The sequence below is a fragment of the Crassostrea angulata genome, chromosome 3 (assembly GCF_025612915.1).
Source record: "Crassostrea angulata isolate pt1a10 chromosome 3, ASM2561291v2, whole genome shotgun sequence".
Lineage (NCBI taxonomy): Eukaryota > Metazoa > Mollusca > Bivalvia > Ostreida > Ostreidae > Magallana > Magallana angulata.
The window spans coordinates 49433673-49448131 of record NC_069113.1 but is presented as its reverse complement, the minus strand read 5'-3'; the positions used below and the strand labels follow the sequence as shown (position 1 = coordinate 49448131).

Here is a 14459-nt window from a genome sequence, read left to right as displayed (position 1 = left end):
TTTCGGCGGTAAACTGTAAAATGTCTGGGGAAATTTTAAATATTTTTTTCTTCTCTAAAATGTTAATGGAAAACTACGTTGGTGTTCACATAAAAAAAAATTATCTTATTTTTTTATTCAATAATTAAAATACTCATAATTCATTTTTTGTCTTTGCAATTATTCCAATTGTATAAACCTTCAAAATTAATTGTCGTTGCCTAAGAATTTCAGCATTGTTTTAATTGTCAATATCAAATTACTAGCCTAGTATATTTACGTTTCTACAAAAGATTAAATGATAGGAAATATATTAATTTGTTTTTTAAATTACGCTAATTAAAGTACATGCCAAATATATCGGAACGCATGTTAACTTATTATGCTTACGGTAGTAACATATACGACGAATATTTCCCCAGACATTTTACACAGTTTACTGCCGAAATTTCTACTATCATTACTGAACATATATAGAGAGAAAGTACAGTTATCTTTTCTTGGGCGAAGAGATTGGGTTTCTGCAGCAGACAGCGGTTTTAATGGGATAAAAACGCTTTTTACCGAGTTTATTAGGAATATTTGAGTGTGAACGTGTTTTTTGACAACATTTGCAACATTGTGTGCGAGGATTTGCGTAACTTTTGTGAAGTAAGTTGTTTTTGACATTGTTTACAAATCGTGTCCTACTTTCGATTCTTCCCTTGTGTATTATTATATATATGTCATAGAGTGTAGAGCGGATACGATGCCCCTGTGGGTACATATGTAAGATCATACACATCCGGTAGAAACTGCACAATTTGAAAGGTAAAAAACAAACCGGATATTTTTTTTCCTAGATGGAGTTATAAATCTTATCTACACTTCAAATTATGAAGATAACCATGGTTATTTAATTGCATGAGGTTCTCAAAAGAATTAAAAAGAAATCAAGTCGGCTCAAATTTGCAGGTCATTTCAAATTTTCAGGTCTTTCATATTTTTTTGTAAATGATTGATAGGGATGTCATTTCATGATATTTTACGACCACATTTCACATGGAAATGTAATAAATACACACATAAAGTCATTTTATTTGTCGCAGAACATACAAATTGAAATATATCTTTTACATAAAATTTCATGTCATTCAGGTCTGTATTGTTTCAGGTCTTTAGTATGTCCCGTCATCGTCGGAAACCCACGGCCAGTCTCGCATATGCTTACTGTCAGTAAGTGTTTGTGATACTGGCCGTGAGTTTCCGACGATGATTTAATTATTTAAAATAAAAGTTTATGTAAAATGGTCATATTAAACAAACTTAAGAGTCCTGAATTGTTGAATTAACCACAGGAGTAAAAGCTTAACCAATTAAACATCCAAAAGAAAATTCAGTATTATTTATAGCTCTGATACTGATAAAAGTTCAGACTCCTATGAATTAACCCAGGTCCATTGTATACATATAGGATCTCTCATGATTTGCGATGGTGTATGATTTTTATCCAACGAGTTGTGTGTTTTCTATCCCAAGGCTCGGGGATGAAAACACACAACGATTTGGATAAAAATCATATACCATCGCAAATAATGAGAGATTCTTTTTATCACATGTTTTACCACATCTTTTGTTTAACCTCAATTTTCCCTATAAGAATTATTATAATGGGCCGCACAACATATTAACTACAATACGTCAACAACTTTAAACACGGAAAAGAGGTCCTTAAAGATTAACAAACATTCCATTTCTGAGCATATTTTTATCAAATCATGAAAAAAACAGCACACACAGTGGAATATCAAAAATTTATCCCATGAGTGATATCCACCGTATCTTGAGATAAACATGTGATAAATTACATAAAATAACCTCATGATTTATGAGAAATGTTATGCAGAGGCACTGGAATTTAATGTGAATTGTATGTGCATGTACTGTACAGTACAATCTGTTGATACAAATACAATATATTAATTTTACATTTAATGTTACTTAAACAGTTAAAGGGCCCACTATTAAAAGCTAGTTGCAACATCCCTCTCTTTTGCTCCTAACATCTGATTATAAAACTAATAGTTTGGTGAAATAAAACCATCCTTTATATGTAATTATACATACCTGAAACTGTCTGCCACCTGGAGAAAGAAACAGGCCCTTTTTTATCTTTGACTTAGGTGTAGGAGTTTGTTTCACAACACTGTATCATGACTGTATGGTCTCTTCGATTTATCCCAGTTTCGCGGTTTGAGTTTTTGGCAATAAATGTTGGTTGAACAGCCAAACCCGGCATTGACTTCAGCGCTTCGACAATTTTTTGTCGTTCAGCCTTTATACTGTCCACTTTTATTTTCAAGTCGTCCGTTAACTTTCTCACACGATTCAACTTATTTGCGCACAGATTGCAAGCAAATCCCTTAATGTCATGTGGTATAGCGAGCAACTCATAAACATATGAATAAAAGTCTTTGGAATGAGTTGAGAAGAGGGATCGGTATCCTTTGATGCCGATTTTAGAAGTACAAAAATAACAGAACTTACACTGTGTATCGGTATGGGTAGCCATCATAACATGAATTTGGCTTTCACACCTCCAAAAACTAAAGAGTTTCGCTTTAGCAAGCGGTGATTTCATTCGCGGAATAATCGTCATGAATATTCATGAATTATTACGAAAACAAGAAAAGTTGAATGGGAGGATCCACGGTCAGTAAGCGTATGCGAGACCGGCCGTGGGTTTCCGACGATGATGTCCCGTATACTGATCTCGATACATTGTTTTGAAAAGAATGAAAAACTCCGAAATTTTCCAAATAGATTATAGTCTCGATAAAAACGCGCCTAACACCAGTCAATGACTTACTTTACATTTACGAGTAAGACAAAAAATATGTAATATTTTTTAAAGGCTTAAAACATATTTCTACATGCAAATTTACTTTTAATTCATAAAAATAAGCATGATATTAATTCTATAAAAATAAAACTATCTCGCAGAAGCGCACTTACAATATCTAAATGTATATCAAATAACGGACCGCCTTCTGGCGGCCTGTAATAATAGACTTTATAATCTTGTATCAATTATCTGAAGTAAAATTTATACATGTTGAGAAATACATAGAATACAAGAATTATTTTGTGAAAAATGACTGAAATATGCAGTGCAAATTTTAGATTAAGGGTTTTCGAGAGGCCTCAAAATCATGATTAAAATTACTGAAATTTCTGACAGGATGGTCACCAAAGAATGGGGGCTTAAAATGCACGAGTTTTATATCAGACCGAATACCGCTCTTAATTATTTGCAATACTTTAATTAAAGGACAAGGCTTGGTATGATAAAAGTGGTTTATTTATTACGACAAATCGATGGCAAAAACATTAATATAGTATTATGGCTAAACACAATCAAGTAAATGAAAAATGACAATAAAAAACCTTGAACCATCTCAAAAATCCATAAACAAAATACAAATTCAAAGCAGAGCAAAACGGACCTCCAGATAGATAGAGGTAGGATAAGGTGCCTAGGAGGAGTGAGCATCAAGTAAATCTTGTGTTAATGCTGGTCTGAGGCATCAGCTGTATTTTCAAGGGGAAAAAGGAAAAGAGTGTGGAAGTTCATAGACTTACTATGAAATCATATATTCCAGTCTCTAGTGTGTTGGAAGACAATTATAGTGGTGCGCAATCTCATATATACATTTGTAACTAGTAGTATTGGTGTACACTCGGTAGAGAAGCTAGATGAACCATTTGAATTTCTGGCGCTCGTGAACTCGTCACATATCATCTGCCATCTGCTGGCAGATTATTTGTATATTTAGCTTTCAGAACTAATCATGTGTTATGAATTATCCAATTAGATAATTGTACAATGACGCTTGACTAATCAAAGCGCATTACGTTACTGTATACACTGGTATACACTGAGTGATGCCGACCTGTGTCGTACAAGGCAACAGTACAGCGCGAGATGAAAGTCACTCTTGACACCAAGCTTCAGAATAACTTATTGCAGTTGTGGTGGAGGTTTTCATAACGTGTAAGTAACAATAACCTTTACATTTTTAGCATGATTTTTAAGATAGCCAAGCAAACGATGTCCTACAAACTTAATTAATTTACGTAAGAAAGGGGATACTTATTAAATAACATATGACGCCTAGTTCTCGGCAAAGGTGAGAATGAATAATAATATAAACATGAATTTTAAGGAAGTTTTTTAATCTATAAAACATTTTGCTTTTAACGAAATAATCCAAGATGTTCAAGATACGAAACCGTGGTTTACACAACAGTCAATAGCAAAAGCTGGCATCGGAATGTAAACGATCTACATAGCTCCAGGAATCCAGCGCTGTTGCAGTAGACAATCAATTACAACAAATAAAGATGCATAGGTATAAAGTGACATACATAATTTTCTTGCATATATCATAAACGTCGCAATGACTAGGTAGCCGTGCACACTGATGAAACAAATGTACATATGTACTAAAAATAGCTTTAAGCGGATAATGTGAACATTCAAGAGAAGTATATACCCAATAAAGTAAATGTATTTAAGTTATGAAAGGATGCAAGATTTATAAAACCTACTCTAACCTCAAATTAAGAAACAAATTATTAAAGTATGAATTATAAATTCATGACCATTCATATCTCAATTTCAAACAACAAACAATATTCACGTTCTTCAACTAGCTTTAATGCTGAACCTGTTTTGTGGCTAAGTTGTTTTTTGGGTGTCTTGATCTAGTTGGGAGGGGTATAATGTTTTTAACATTAAAATTTAATGTTTTGTCAGTCAATCAGTCGGTCAATCCTGTTTTAGTAAGCGAAACTACTCTTAAACCGCTGCACAGAATTTCATGAACTAATTAAGGTATTTTGAACACATTGTGTAGATGTGTATATTATCAGGAAATTCCAATAATTTTCGAGTATTTCGGCCCTGTAGGTCCTATTTAATATAGAAATGAACGGTTTGTAAGCACAACTTATCTTACATTGCTACACAGAATTCCGAGAAATTTCGGAGGTAATTATGCCACAATGTGTAGATATGCATAATACCAAGAAATTCCAATTCCTTTATTTTTAGACAGTGTTGGCTTTTTGAACTTCGAACCGTGGCCAAACATTGAATATACACATAAAATAGTTTGTTAGGGTGCCTTCTTCTATACTACTGGACGGAAGTCAGGTATTTAGAACACAAAGTATAAATATGCTTATTACCAGGAAATTTCGATTACTATAATTTTTTGGTATTTTAGCCCTTTTAAACTTGGAATTTTGGCCATATATTGACTTAAGAAATTAACAGTTTGTCAACCTCTTCTAAAACGCACCCTACAATTGCCTGAAACTATCATTTAGTACAAAATGTGCATGGTGTCAAGAAATGCCTATTCCATTAACTTCTGGAAATTTTTGAATTTCGCTGTTGTTAAAGACAAAAGTATATATGTGTATACCTCCAAAACTTTATGTTGTGTTGATTTGTGACCAAGTATATTGAAAAGTGAAAATAGAGTTCTCTTTCTTACCCTTAACCATGACGAATCGCATTTTTCAATTGTTAAAATTGTTAAAATGATAATAATCATAGGTAGAAGGCTAGATAACTTAAACAACTTAGACAAATGATGAATATGACAATTCAGTTTATATTAAATATCACAAGTTCGATTACACAATTCGCTTTTATTCGAAAACATAGGAGGAAAACTTTTCGGAATGAAACCATACTAACGATCGCCAAACTTTAAGGATATTAAGAGGAAACGATTATAAATTTCTAAACAAGAGTGTCAATTCAGGTCAGTTTATGTCAGCATATAATAGTCCATGTAATACTGTGGTTTCATCAATATTCGTTGAATACTAATTTTAGTGGATTTCGTTTTTAAGTTTATCCATGAAAATAAATATTCATTGAAGAGCAAATTCTACTAACATTTTGTATTGATAGGATCATTGTCCACGAATTTACGTATCCTTGAAACTGTGTTTTTCACTTAAACAACGAAAATTGATACCCTTGAATATTAATGAAACCACAGTACACAGTTTGTTTATTTAGTATCCACAGTTTAGAGTTACTTTGGAAAACTATTACCAATACCATGGGTGCAACCTGTTGGTAATCCTTTTAATGAAAAGTTTATTCAATTTATTTTAATTTGAGGACTTAAAATGCCGTGAAAAATGTCCAAAAGATACACATGTATATATGTGGATCTCAATTATTTTTTCACAATTTATTCATCGATCTGTTGATTAATAAAATACTTTCTTGCTTCATTTTAACAGATATCGATAATTTTCTTTATTTCATAGAAGAAATTTCAGCGGATGGAAACGTTGTAATTTAAATATACTTAAATTTTCTTTATAAAATGAAATTATAAAATGAATACCCATAGTATCCAAGGAACAAGACGTCTCTCGAAATTGTGAAATTCTTGAAGTCAGGATCCCTTATGTCATGTCTGGGTTTTAAAAATCAAATTGTGAAAACATGTTTCAAATTACTATGAAATTATTTAAATCCGTGGATTTTGGATTTTTCGCTTATTCCTGGGAATGTAATTTCATTGATGCTTCGGTTTTCAGATTCAGTAAAAACGATAACTCAGTATGAAGTTATTTTCGTTGAGGATTTCAATTCGTGGGGGGGGGGGGGGGGGGGCTGCCCACGAATATCACGTGAATTGAGCCACCACGAATTCTAATGATTCCACAGTACTGTTCTAAAATATTGACAAAATCATGGAAGACTAGACAAATTTACAAACTACAAATATAAAGTCAATTCCATTTTAAAGATCTTCAAATGCAATGTTATTTAAAACAGGCTCGTTTGATGTTTTTTTTTTCATTTCGATTAGGAAATAAGAAAAGAGTAGAATACCAGAAAAAAAAAAACAACAAATTATTAACTAAGTAGTATCATATAATATTCAAATAATGTAAGTCTGTTTGTTTATTTTGAATTCTTTTTTAAACTCGTTTATAATCTCTAAATGTACTTGCTTTATTATCTAGGATATTTCGGGAATTAATTAACAGATAACTTGAAAGAAAAAAATGAATAGAATTTTACTTATTATGTGTACATGTAAGCAAAGACCTTTGATTGTAAGTTTTTCTTCATCAAGACTATCTTGTCCCAAAGCCTTAGTACATTAGCACATAAACCCATATACACTCAGTAAGCAATACTATATTCCCTCCCCAACACTTTGCGCGAGGGGATATAAACTTAAAACGCCTATCAGTATTATTTTAACGCATGTCCTTTTTAAAATAGAGAAAATTCTGATTTAAAGGGGAAGGAAATTGTACATTTGTAGTGCATTTAATCAATTGCTAAGCATCTACTGAGATTGAAGATCGTCCTGAAAGATCTCTCTAACTTGACAAGTTCTGGCAAATTACATTATCCATTTGAAACTGATCACAAACCATTGATGAACAGAGCATGTTCGTAACTTCCGGTCTGAACAAATTCGGATGGACTACCTGGGAGCTGCAGTTCCGTAGTAGTTTAAATATTCGATTTAGTTTTGGACTGATTGACCTTATTTCCACAAAAATTCTGTACCAAAAATTTGTACCATTTAATTCTCTCCAGGCAGTTTACTACTATTATTACTTGCCTCAGACTTTGTCATAAACGTGCTTATCGACCTCGAAAAATTCACTTGAAGATCAAGAGTTGCCATTTTTGCATGTGAACAAACAACATCACTTCAATTTGCGGGGCTAGTGATGGTGTTTAAAAGAATATCAGAGACTAGTAAAGAAAGGATATATGTAGTTAAATGTCTGAGGACTTTTTTTTAATGAAAAATATTTACAGAATGTATTCGGATATTTATTAGCCCATTTTTTATGCCCTATAAATGCAAATTTTTAACGAAACTGTAGTTTCGAGGTCGTCCATCCCATTTTTTTCTAAACAGGAGCTACAGACCTGCTGCTAAGCATGTTCGTTTACTTGACGAATACATAATTATGCGCACATGTCATAATATAAAAATAGGGCGTTAGTGTCATAGGAATCTGCGTGTGTGGGAATTGTCAACAGATGTCAAAAATCGTGGAAAATGTCTGCTATGTCAGTTCGACTTGGTTTGAACATTTACTTTGGGGTCATTTATCAACACTGAATATTGAAACCAATTGTTTTGAATTAAGATTTAATAACTTGTTAATTCTTGTTTGCAATATCGTCGGATTGTTTTCTTTCAACAGGTTCTGAAGCGTATTGATCATTGTTAAAAAAAATAAACTGCGGTCATTAATTCAATTAAAATGTAACTGTTAAATGCATAATTATTCTTTATATTGGCATGTTTACCTAAACATCATCAATTTTAATTTGTTCAGTTGATTACATCAGTGATAGAACGGCAAAAACCAGCGTTTCATCCACAGCACTGTGTACATTGTTGTATGTGTAAACCATCAGAGTGGATGGTATGACGTCAAAATAATCGGGGTTTTTTTTTTATACAAAAGAGTCCTACATCATGTCAGCTTCCAGAAAATGGCGGGGAATTTGATTTTTCAAACTTCAAACGCGATTCAAAGCCTAGTAATGTAGTTTAACTTCAAAACAATAAGACCAACTGTAATCATTTAAACCACTTTATTAGTTTAAATATAAAATGTGTATGACATTCCTTCCCCTTTAAAGATTGGTGATATTGACTGCATGGTTTTACGCATACAATATGACTGGCACTTTACTATACGAGATGAATTAATTCTAAAGACAAATAGGGCAATAAGAAAAAAATAACTTGATCAACAAATTTACAGGGGATGTTATAAATGTGCAATGCACTGTTTTACACGATAACGATATTTAAAAAATATATGTTACGCACAGTGAGATGCAGATTTTGTGTAGGAAAGTTCAGATTGTTAAGCGTCAAATATCGCGAATTAAATCAAATAACACATCCAAAATTATTTTCCATGCCGAGTCTACATTTACGATATGTTGATTTTCGGGTGTTGTCTTTTCTGTTAAATCATTCTAAATTTGGTTAACCAATGATTCCGATTTGTTAATGAATTAAATCCACGTTATATTTAAAACAGTTTCTTTTAATTCAAATAATTGGTTAACAGAGATGGGGTCAATTACATTCAAAAGTAATTAATTAAATTACAATTACTTGCTTAAAACCTTTAATTGAATTACCATTCCCATTACAAAGATTTTAAAATGTAATTAATTAAAGTACATTTACTTTGCAAAAGTAATTAATTACTTTGCAAAAATAATTAATTACATTACACATTACATTTGCAAAAATTACATTTTATTATTGAATTAAAGCATGTAAGACATGCATGTACAAATTTTGTCATTAATATTTACCAATGATTAAAACAACACTTAATACACTTGTTTACAGTTTCCTGATTATTAATTGTTCAGTTTCCATGTTCCCTAACCTACATCTGTCATGTCTACAAGTCTTTTCTGGAATACTGAAAATAAACATTTATCTCTACTAAATTCTTCTTTATAAATTGTAAAAACACAGGTTAGGTAAATCTGGTGTAGAATTGTATAATTGTTATCAAAACACATTTCACACCTAATGGTCTATTGATCATTAGGGAACCCACCAAGATCTGGCAAGAAAAACTTAAAAACTCTACTGAAGCCATAGCTCTAGGCAAACTGGAAATATAAAAACATGACATAATAGTTTATACAGTTCAAACTGATAACATTGATTTTATTTGTAAAATGAAATAAAATTATTCAAACTCAATTGATACATTAATCAATGAAATAATTAATTTTTAAGGTAAAAGAGATTAAGCATGCCATCAAAACTATTAGGTCCCTAATAAATAGTTTGATAAATATTAGAAACATTGATATTCATATTTGACATAAATTTAGGAACCTCATGATTAGTGAATAAGTGAAAATGTTTATATACACAAAAAACTGCATGTATATTTGGTAAAAGTTAAATGCATTTCAAGTCTTTTCCTAACATGATCTTCTATTTGTATTGTTTTATAACTTTGTACTATTAGAAGTGGGGGGGGGGGGTCAATGAATAGTGGACAGCTTTCTTATTCATATATACAGTTATCAGTGTATTATTGAAAGTAATTGAAAAGTAATTTGAATTACATGCCTTTTCGGAAGTAATTAATTTAATTACCATTACATGTAATTGAAAAATAGGTCAATTACACATTCCTTTCAATTACATCAAAATTTATAATTGAAAAATAGGTCAATTACCATTACAAATTACCATTACCCCATCTCTGTTGGTGAAAAACAATAAGGAAACAATCAAATTTGAATTTATCTATAATAGCGAGCGAAGAGAGCTTTAAGAACCAATGCGAGGAAAAAGAACGAGCTAAACCTACATATTCATCAAGAATTTTTGGTAGCATCCCAGTATATCTTCTAGCTCTCTTAGTGCCATGGCGACATCATATTGTAATACAGTAAATAAAATGGGAAGTTACACACCTGTAAAGAAGGGCACATGCCTACACCATATATTTTGCATACAACAAAAAATAATAGAATTTATGTAAAAGGTGAAAAAATTAGAACTCAGATACAACGGGGAACAAAAAAAAAATTAAACAAAAACAATTATAGAAACAGTTTTTACTGATCATATTATTACTTCCCCAAAAATTTTTAGTATAATAATGCGTCAAACAACCGACTAAGTTTTTATCAAATATATATCTCATTAGTTTGGTCGAATAAGCTTCGGGCTCTGAGTAGGAGTAAAATTTAAAGTATTTGAGAGGAAGTGAACTTGTTTTAGAGGTAGAGTTGACGAGATCTGTGAAGTTCCTGCTGTGCTCGCATTAACAGTGTCACGCCGTAAAACATATAAGAATTTAAGGCAATGCACTAATGGGGAGGGGGTGACATCTTTGTACTTTTATCTGATATTTTATCTGCAGCATTTAACCTTTTGACCTTAAAATCAATAGGGACCCAGGTCATGGCCATGAGGAGTTATGATATAAAACTTATTTCTTTTTTAGATATTTCCGGAAACAATGGAGACAAAACACAAACAGAATGTAGAGATATCTTACTTCGACATTTTGACCTCAAAATTTGATTCAATAGGGCTTTTTTTTCACGACAATTATTGTTTAAAAATAAAAGTTGATTTGGTCAGCTCAAAGAATGATCACGATATCGCACGGAAACGAAGGTTTGACACACATCATGACGGATGGACTGATTTGATTATGTTGACAAAACATGGCACGAACCGTATTACTAATGAATTTATAATTACTTGATAAAGTGTAGTATTATAAATTATAAATTACAAAGTTTTGGAATTTTTAAGTTCAAACACATGAAGAAGATGGGGGAACAAGATAGCGCAAATGCCCATTTGGTTTTGTCGTAAAAAAACAATTTCAAATTAATTTTTTTCCAACCAAATATACTATATGATGTCATATTACAAGTTTAAAAAGCACGATTTCTAACTATATTCAGTTTTGAATATTTTAACAAACGAAAAGAAAAAAAATAAATTCTAAAGTTTTGGTGGTATCGAACCCACAATTAACCTAAAAACCCTAGCTCTATAATGTTACTTAATGTCTGGTGCTCTAACCACTGAGCCATTTCAGTAACAACAAACTCAATTGTTAAATGCTAAATGCAACTTCAACCACGAATTTACGGACTTGTAGTATTTCTCTAAAACGTTCAATTGTTGGGGTACAAAATGACATTTTTAAAGTATAGTGGATCATCTCTCCATGTTTTTGTTGATTAAATTCGGTTTGCTTTCCTTTAAACCTCATATAGACTATGACAAAAATATGGAGCCCAGACCCACTCTATAAAAGAAAAGGCATTGAAGTTCTATAAATGACACTATTTGGAGGTTTTGACTCGCATACGCCAGTTTAAATCAACCTACTCTAAATATTTAACACATTTAAAGGTCATAAATCGATGTTATGGTAAATATACATTGTTTTCAATAATTGAGAAAGAAATTATGAGTTTTGTTGATATTTTAATTTTAAAGTATCTTATCTATCCTCATATGGGCAGTTTACACGCCTTATTCGCCCATCTTCGTAATCAATTCATTTAAAGCATACACACATGATTTATAAACCAACAAGCTTAATCTTAAAGGGGCGTGGTCACGATTTTGATCAAAAATTCTTTCTCCGATTTTAATGTTTGCAATAATTCTGTAAGGCATTTTTAATAGGCAACCAAACTTTTGGTGTCATTCGTTGAGTTATAAGCGAGTTACAGAGCTTACAATTCTTTGCTTTGATAACAAAGCTTTTGTTTTCATTTTGAATGTTGAAGTGAAATTCCAATTTTAGACCAAAAATGAAAAAGTTAAACTGTTTATTTATGCTGAAAATTGATAAGAAGATGAACAAATCAGCTTGATTTTACTGGTATATTGAACCTATGTAAACAAAAACAGGGCACGAGTCTTGTTTACATGGCAAAAAATTGTGAGCTCTGCATCTTGCTTATAACTTAACGACTGACTCTCAGATTTCATTTGATCATTAGAAATGCATTCCTAAAGCATTGTAAATAATAAAGGCAGAAAAATAGAATTTGACCAAAATCGTGACCACGCCCCTTTAAACACTGCATTCTATATAACGTCTCATATTTGGTTTTTTTTTACTTCCAGTATTTTAACAAACACTTGAAATCCAGCACTTTCCTTTTCACAATCAAAATTGAAAAAAGGAATTGCAAAAAGAAATTCGAATTGAAAACGGAGAAAAATTGTTTTAAACCAATATTGATCTTATCACATTTGCTTGCACTAAATGTGTTTGAAAGCAATCGTTTTACAGATTAATGCAAGGAAGAATACTAAAACGATTTCATGAATTATCTTCAGACCTTTCAACAAGAATTTGAGTCACCAAGGATTAACAAATGGATTTATTTTTACCCCTCAATTTACAGCACGACTCCCCTATTATATTCGTTCTTCACGAGACCGACAATCTTATAACAGGCTTTTAACCATAATGAAAGAGAAAACGTCATTTTTACACGAGATATTGAAGCCATTAACAGTTTAAAAGCTTTAAAGGTAAGTTTGAGGCCACGTATTATTTCGCAGATATGAAGTAGCATTATGATAATGAAATCATAAATCAGTAATTAGTTAAGCTCTTCAAACTCCTGTCGTTTAAACACTTCAAAGTTTACTCTATGTCATGTAAGACATATTTTTAAAGATGTCCTTCATACCATATTAGTAAGTAAAATTACTTAATATTGTGAAAACATTTTTAGATATAAAGGGATGTGAAATTAAAAAGATGCCGATTCTAGTATAGAAACTGACTACCAGTTCCTCATATCTACGCAGAAAGTATAATTGGAGGATATTGTATTTAATAAATATACTATGGAAAAAAGTCAAAATCAGCATTACACTCCATACATTATGATACAGAAACGGACGGACACTATGGGGATGTAAATTAGAACGACAGCGGTTCGGCGTGGGCCAAAACTTAACACAACATAATAAGTCTGTTAACAGGTCAGCAGACAAAGAGACAAAGAGTTCAGTCTTAGACGGCTGCTTTCACACCTTGGTAAGCAATAATTCAATAATAAAGTGTAAGCAAACCAAGCTAGGTCGTAAGTCAATAAAAACCTATCGAAGCCCACCTCGACATTGTGATGAAATGGGTGTAATAAATGAATTCATCACCCAAAGTTTTCGGCCCCTCTTTGTCTCAATGTTTATCCCCGGTTATAAGACGACCAAACTTGAATTGATGATAAATTTTACTCCCTTACAAATTATTTTTAGATTAGGGTGAACTAATTTCTTTTTCTAAATCAAAAAATGATAAATAACTGCTATTTTTACTCATATTCGCGAAACATTGTGCAATTTGGAGCACGAGGGCGGGTTTTTGTTTCCTAATTAACTCATTACTCGAAATTTAGTCTTTGATTATATAGGCTTCACAGTAAGATACTATTATTTGTAAATCGCCGTGTTGTGTTTTCGACATTCATGAAAAGAAGAATTCAACTGAATGTGATTTACGGACAAAATATGTCTAACTAGTGTGTATGGATTCGTAAGTTTATTGCTCGACACGAATATTAATTACTTTTTTACTAGTTCAAATCGTGAAAGGTCTAGTGGTATGTGTTGGTACATTTTTAGCATAAAATTTTTATCTTGTTAATAAAATAACATCCAGTAAATTAAGAAGAAAAAACTTGTCTTATCCCAACATTTTCAACGCTACGTGCGGTGCGCGCATGTGAAACTCGAGCACGTTTGTGTCAACAGCAAAATATCACCTTTTTGTTTACGTTGAATGTCCTTTTGCATAGTGCATTAAAATACAACATGGCACAAGGAATAATTTCATCTCGTGATTTCTAGTATAGTTTAGCACACTGGACACAA

At 31.8% G+C, this 14459-nt stretch overlaps 1 protein-coding gene across 1 annotated transcript in view; it reads left to right on the top strand.

Moving 5' to 3' along the window:
- The first annotated feature begins 3886 nt into the window (after positions 1 to 3886).
- Positions 3887 to 14459, top strand: part of LOC128179103 (limbic system-associated membrane protein-like) — a 38923-nt gene continuing 28350 nt past the window's right edge. The window contains exon 1 of the mRNA XM_052846601.1: positions 3887 to 4012. The gene's annotated coding sequence lies outside the window, so the exon portion shown is untranslated. The remainder of the gene's footprint in view (positions 4013 to 14459) is intronic.